Source organism: Falco cherrug, chromosome 1 (genome assembly GCF_023634085.1).
Source record: "Falco cherrug isolate bFalChe1 chromosome 1, bFalChe1.pri, whole genome shotgun sequence".
Taxonomy (NCBI): Eukaryota; Metazoa; Chordata; class Aves; order Falconiformes; family Falconidae; genus Falco; species Falco cherrug.
In genome coordinates, this window is record NC_073697.1 from 52,985,942 (window position 1) to 52,993,588 (window position 7,647).

Below are 7,647 nucleotides of genomic sequence, written 5' to 3' on the forward strand. Positions count from 1 at the left end.
GGTGCTCCTGGAGTTTCCATTTTTCAGCTCGTAGCAAGGGATGGAATGGATGAATTGTTACTTTTCCCTCTGCAAAGACTTGACTTAGTTTTAACTTGGTTAGCAAGTCTTGGCCATTTTTTCATGTTCCTGCAACCATCCTTGTGCTTTAGCAGAGTCTTTGGGGTTTTTTGAATGAAGATTTCCAGCCAGCTCAAGCTGCAAGTGCTCAGCCTCTGGGGGAATCACAACCAACTCATATTTGGTGGCAGATTTATTTGAAATAGCTGAAGAAGTTACTGCTCCCAGCTGTCACGCAGCTTTTCTCTTGAAGGATTATGTGGGGTTCTTTCTGCCAGTGCCAGTTTACATTGGCATACCTGTAGAGATGGTAGTTTTTAGCAGAAGAGTGGGCAGCAAGCGCTAACTGCTCCATTCCTCCATACTAAATCTGCCAGAAAAGTCTGCCACCCTTGGGCTTGCGCTTGCACATATGAAGACATTACTGGTTTGGAAAGCCAAGCTTTACTACGTCTGTTTCAAGAGCATGAGTGTGCCACCCACTAGAGTATGTGCTTCATCTTCATAGCATTAATTATATAGTGACGACATGAGCATCATGTTAGGTGGCTTTAGAGAATGCTGAAATGTTACTTACTTAGCTATCACAGATACATGTAGTGGCTTGTAAAATATATAACGATCAATTGCTGTTCCAAACAGCTTATAACCTGCAGCTTCAGTTTTCCAGGCATGTAGATGTTTATCATGAGGCACGTGGTATCAAATATGTTGTTCATGTATTTAGAGTTGAATACTAATGTTATGCTTAAGGCTCCGGGCCAGCATTAAGATAACAATATGCATAAATGACAACACTGTGTGAGGAAGGTGTGTGAACTTAAGGCTGGACTTCAGACGATTAGCTAAGAAAGTAATGAAAAAAAACCCAAAGACTGTGTGTTACATTGCTCAGCACATGGCATTTCTAAAATTCATAGCAACTTTTCATGTTTTTTAGCTTTGTTTACCATTCGCCTTTGGTCACTAACAAATATGACTTGAATACTGATGAAAACAAGCCCCTTAAATTTGCAACCTGACAGTATAGCCTCAGGCACACGTTAACAACTCCTTAGAAAGTATGTCACAGTCTTTTGGTATTTCCACATCACTTAGCACAGCACTGCATTTATACACAAGTTTTGTCTGATTCTGGGTTACCATCAGCTTTTCTGAAAGGAATGTTAAATAAAATACTTCTTTGTGCTGTGGTGGTGGTTTTTTTTTTCCAGGCTGCAGCTGCTTTATCTCCCTGTCTTGGGGTCTAAATGATGAAAACTGCTCCCAAGTAGTCAAACAGAAATGGAACAAGAAGTTTGAAATGAGAATTAATGTTACACATCATATCTGCTGCTATTGTGACAGGACTTTAGAATGCCAGATGTCAATATGTAGGTTCTTTAGTTATTATATATTATTAATATAATATTTACTGAAAATTCCAACAAGATAAATACTCTGTTTTGTGCCCTAATACTGAAGTTTGATTCCAGCCAGACTCATGTAGGGTCAGTGTCAGAATACTGACCATCAAATCAATGAAAAAAGACAGGCTCTGATGAGTATTTTCTGATCCTGATACCCTGAAATACACTGAAAGTTAAAAAAATACAATAGTTTGAGTTACTATCTTCATAGGAATAGTAGAGCAATGTGGTCATTCAATATATACAATTGCAAACATAGGGTTTGCAGAATTAGGGTGGCATTCTGGTTTCACTGACCTTTGTAGAGTCAGAATTTGTTCCAGATGGGTGAAGATCAAGTTCCATGTAGTTCAAGAGAATCTCATGCTGGGTTGCTGCAATCCTGCACTTGTTGTTTCCCCAGGCCACACTTTATTCCCCTATCCCTTGTTTAGGTAGTGGCACTCATGTGTTCCCATTCCTAGATCAGAGATCTGAACTGGACTAAACAAGCTGAAATTTTGCCAGGTTGGTTTTCAATTAGATGAATGGTGGCCTGTTTCATGGAACTTTTAAGTGAGCTCAGAGCTTGGTGCAAAGGGTTGGGAATGTGTGAGAGGAAGGCTGCAAAATCAGCAATACAGTTTTAGATTAGCTTCAGTAGTCACAGAGCTAAACATTGGTTATTTCTGTCTTTTGTATGTTCTTAGCTCTGTCAGAGGACCAAGGGAAAAATCATAGAATGATTTGGATTGTAAAGGACCTTAAAGATTGTATAGTTCCAACCCCCCTGCCATGGGCAGGGACACCTTCCAATAGACCAGGTTGCTCAAAACCCCATCCAGCCTGGCCTTGAACACTCGGGATAGGGCATCCACAGGTTCTCTGGGCAACCTGTGCCAGCGTCCTGCCACTCGTACAATAAAAAACTTTCTAAGATCTAATTAAATCTTCCTTCTTTCAGTTTAAAGCCATTACCACTGGTTCTGTCACCACATGCCCTTGTAAAAAGTCCCTCTCCAGCTTTCTTATAGGCCACCTTTAGGCACTGGAAAGCTGCTATAAGGTCTCCCTGAAGCTTCCTCTTCTGCAAGCTGAACAACTCCAACTCAGTCTATCTCCAGAGGAGAGGTGCTGCAGCCCTCTTATCATCCTCATGGCCCTGCTCTGGACTTACTCCAACAGGTCCATATCCTTCTTATGTTGGGGGCCTCAGAGATGAACACAACACTCCAGGTGGGATATCATGAGAGCAGAGCAGAGGGGAGAATCACCTCCTTCGATGTGACAACCACGCTTTTTTTGATGCACCCAGGATTTGGCTGGCTTTCTGGGCTGCAAGTGTGCATTCCAGGGCCATGTTTAGCTTCTCACCAAGCAACATCCCCAAGTCCTTCTCCTCAGACCTGCTCTCAATCCATTGCCTGCCCAGCCTGTGTTGATACTGGGGGATGGCCTGACCCAGGCGCGGGACCTCACACTTGGCCTAGTGGAACTTCATGAGGTTCAAGAGAGCCCATCTCTCAAGACTGTCAAGGTCGCATAGCACCAAGAACAAAGCAGCCTGGCGGGAGCAAGTCCCCAGGGGCTTCTTGACCAAGCGAGCAGACACCCCCCAAAACTGAAATGAAGACGGGGACTGCAGGTGGATGTCCCTGACTTATGTAGAGAGGTGCAAAGTTTTCTGGGCCGGGTGGTCTGACTTCGAGCTGTCTTGAAAAGAGGAGCTAGGAGCCCTTGGGCAGAGACAAAACTCCTCCTCCCTGTGCTCCTCTCGGATTCCTTCTGGCGGGGCAGGACTGAGCCCTGCAGACACTGACGGTTAAGCCAAATGCGAATTGTGTCCCTGGTGCAGGTGGGAAAGATCCGGCGGCTCCTGTCTCTGGTTACCAAGTTGCCCCCTGCAAGGGCAAGCGAAGGAGCTGGAGAGGCCACTCTGGGGACCGCGTCTCTCCGCTCCCCTGAGATATTTCCATGGTTCAGGACAGCCCTCTGTACAGCGTGCTGCATCTTGCTTCCCAGAAACGTGGCCTGTACTGCATGAGTGCACGCCCTGAGACCCAGACAGCTCAAAAGCTTTCTTTAGCATTGCTGAATATCCACCAAGACCGACATGGGTGCCGTGTTTCTGTCTGTTCAGCATGTGCAGGACTGTACATCTGATGGGCCTCCCGTGCAAAGCCTTCTGGAGGTGAAAAGAGGGAGGGAATTGTGCCCCAGAGTCCCTTTCTGTGTCAAGCTTCTTGTTGAGGTGATGGGGACCTGAGGTCCCAAGTGGAGGGAACCTAGAATCATGGAATCATTTAGGTTGGAAAAGACCCTTGGGATCAACAAGTGCAGCCATAAACCCAACACTGCCAAGTCCACAGTAAACCGTGTCCCCAAGTGCCACCTCTACACGTCTTGTAAATACCTCCAGGGATGGTGACTCAAGCACTTCCACTGGGCAGCCTGTTCCAATGCCTGAGCACCCTTCCAGTGAAGAAATTTTCCCCAACAGCCACTGTCATCCTCCCCTGGCACAACCTGAGGCCATTTCCTCTCATCCTGTTGCTTGTTGCTTGAGACAAGAGACCGACACCAGCTTTGCTACCGCCTCCTTTCCGGTAGTTGTGGAGAGTGAGAAGGTCCCCGCTGAGCCTCCTTTACTCCAGGCTAAACAACCCCAGTCCCCTCAGCCGCTTCTCGTAAGAATTGTGCTCCGGACCCATCAGCAGCTCCGTTGCCCTCCCCTGGACACGCTCCAGCACCTCTGTGTCTTCCTCGTCCTGAGGGGCCCACAGGTGAACACCGTAGTCGAGGCGCAGCCTCACCAGTGCCAAGTACAGGGAGATGGTCGCTGCCCTGGTCCTGCTGGGCACACGGTTTTGGATACAAGCCAGGATGCCCTTGGCCTTCCTGGCCACCTGGGCACGCTGCCGGCTCGTATGCAGATGGCCGTTTTCTGCCCCAGGCCCTTTTCTGCTGGGCAGCTTGGCAGCCGCTCTGCCCCCAGCCTGCAGCGCTGCGTGGGGTTGGTGTGACCCCAGCGCAGGCCCCGGCACTGAGCCTTGTTGAAGCGCACACAGCTGGCCTCGGGCCATCGCTCCATTCTGTCCAGGTCCCTCTAGAGAGCCTCCTGCCCTCAAGCAGATCAGCACTCCCACTCAACTTGGTGGTGTCTGCAAGCTTAGTGAGGGTGCACTCGACCCTCTCGTCCAGATCATCGATGAAGATATTAAAGAGAACTGGCCCCAGTGCTGAGCCCTGGGGAACACCACTTGTGACTGGTCACCAGCTGGTAACCCCATCTGCTACCACCCTTTGGGCTCAGCTGTCCAGCCAGCTTTTAACCCAGCAAAGCGTTCGCTTGTCCAAGCCACGAGCACGGGGGCTGGAAGGAAGGTCCAGGGCCCGTCAGCTTGAGCCCGGGGAAGCTTATGGAGCAGATCATCTTGAGTCCCATCACATGGCACGTACAGGACAGCCAGGGGATCAGGCCCAGCCAGCATGGGTTTGTGATCGGCAGGTCCCGTTGGACTGGCCTGATCTCCTTCTATGACAAGGTGACCCGCTTAGTGGATGAGGGAAGGACTGTGGATGTTGTCTACCCGGACTTTAGCACAGCCTTTGACACCGTCTCCCACAGCATTCTCCCGGAGAAACTGGCTGCTCGTGGCTTGGACAAGTGAACTCTTTGCTGGGTTAAAAGCTGGCTGGACAGCTGAGCCCAAAGAGTCAATGAAATGTGCAGTGAAACTGCAGAGTTCTTCAAAAGACACACAGGCCAAGCTGCAAATGGACACCCAGACAGAGCATCCAGTGTATTCCATAGGCACACTCAGACAGCTCTTTCCAACAGGATGGGTGGTCCCATGCTGTTACAGGTGATAACAGGAGCCTCAGCTGCAGTGGCATCTCCAGCTGGACCGGCGGACATTCCCCACACGCCGGTGATGCTGAGCTCCCCTCGGGCGGTGTCATGTCCGTGCCCAGCTTGCTCAGATCTGCGGCACGCACTCCACAGGCGGTCTCTGGGGTAAGCAGATTCTCTGTGCCAGTGTCCGCAGTTGTCCCTCGGGCCCCACCGTTGAGAGATGAGAGGAGATCCTCAGGGTTGCAGGCACGGGTGGAAAAGCCTGTGACCACCAGGAGACGGGTGCAGAGCTGCAGACCTCTGAGGTGGAAACTGTCCTGCTGGGTGCGCCTTGCCATGTTCCTGCAAAGCAGCATCTCGACAGCAGCGTGGCTCTCTGGCCGTGGCGTGCTGCTGGTGAAGCTGGCCTCCCTCCGCCTACTCAAGGCTCAGCCTGGCTGTCCTGCCACACCGCAAAAATCATTTCAGTGCAGATGTCCATCTTGGAGGCGGTTGTCAGCTGGAACCTGCAGGACTGGGAGGAGGGCAGCAGCGTTAGCTGGCAGTGGCGTGACTCAGGCAAAAGCAGCCAGGCTGTTTTTACTAGCATTTGGGTCCAGCAGACGATTTTCTCCACGTCTAGGCAGGAGTGAGTGCAGAGGGTGTGGAGGAGGGGCGACCTCTGGTCCCTCGGCAGCTGGTCCTCGGGGTGGTGGAGAAAGCACAGTGTGTCTCCCAGCAGCTGCTGCCTCAAGCACACGCACTCCAGCCCCACACGGATGCTGGGCTGCTCTTCTGGCAGCTGCCCCGTGGTGTCCGGCTCCAGGGTGAAAGAGTGCCCGGGGGGTGGCCACAGGAACACAGGCAGGCGGTAGGTGATGCTGTTCCCGTGCACACTCCAGGTTTCATGGGCACCCTCCTCCCCAGTGGCTGGGTACAGCTCTGGCATGAAACTCCTCTTGCACAGTATCTGGCAGACCTTAAGGAGGTCACCCACCAGCTCCTTCAGGGCCTCGCACGTGTCAGGCAGCTCCTGCATTGGCGGTGGGGTGGACACAGCCATAGAGCTGACACCGCTGTGTGCACCATGGAGGTCTTCCTCCTCCCTGTCATCCTCCTTTCTGTCCTGCTCACTGCGGCTGCCAGAGGCAAGCTTCATTTTCCTGACCAGCCAGCAGACGCTAGCGAGCAGCACCAGGGCCCCCGCAACAGTCCAAAGCGGCCACTGCTGCAACGCGGGAAGGAACGTGCCCCTGCTCCGGTCAACCTCCTGCATCACCCGAGTCGTCTGCTCATCCAGATACGCCTTACGCTGCCGCATCCGCTCGTCCGTGGCCGTATCTCTGTGGTGAAGGCCCTTCTGCACGGGCTGCATGGCCAGTATAGCCAGGATGAGGGCGATTGCCGCAGCCATGGCCTAGAGGAGGTGGGAGAAAAGGGGGCTGAGCAGGGCTGGGTGGGAGGGAGCGTGGGGCTGGGGGAGCGGGGCAGGAGCCGGCTGGAGCTGGGGGCCGGTAGGAGAGGGGGTGATGGAGGTGCGAGGGAGCAAGGGCAGGGTTTGTGAGCACTGTACCGGCGGGAGCCGCGGGCTGTCCCCATAGAGTCTCCCGAGGCCCCATCCCTGCCACAGGACAGCGTCCCATGGAGCCACGGGCACGCGTCCCATCCCCAAAGCCGCTCTGGGCACCTGCCCCCAGCGGGAGCCCCCAGCAGCTCTGCCCCAGCCCCGAGGGCGGTACCGTGCCCTGCCCTGAGGGGCTCGCCTCTCGCTCTGGGTTAGAAAGGCCCTGGGCATCTGCCCCGTCCCCCACCCAGCCCAGCCTTCCCCCTGCATGCTGCACTCACCGAGCGCCGAAGGCAAACTGCAGTGGGGCTGCCCGGTGATGTCCCTGAAGACAGCTCCCATTGTGACACGTCCTCGGTGATGTCACAGCCGCTGGGACAGCATCACCCACCCAGCAAGCTCCAGCCTTCGTCACCACCGCCCGACTCAACGGGTCCTGGGCATCGCACCAAGAACAAAGCAGCCTGGCGGGAGCAAGTCCCCAGGGGCTTCTTGACCAAGGGAGCAGACACCCCCCAAAACTGAAATGAAGACGGGGACTGCAGGTGGATGTCCCTGACTTATGTAGAGAGGTGCAAAGTTTTCTGGGCCGGGTGGTCTGACTTCGAGCTGTCTTGAAAAGAGGAGCTAGGAGCCCTTGGGCAGAGACAAAACTCCTCCTCCCTGTGCTCCTCTCGGATTCCTTCTGGCGGGGCAGGACTGAGCCCTGCAGACACTGATGGTTAAGCCAAATGCGAATTGTGTCCCTGGTGCAGGTGGGAAAGATCCTGCGGCTCCTGTCTCTGGTTACCAAGTTGCCC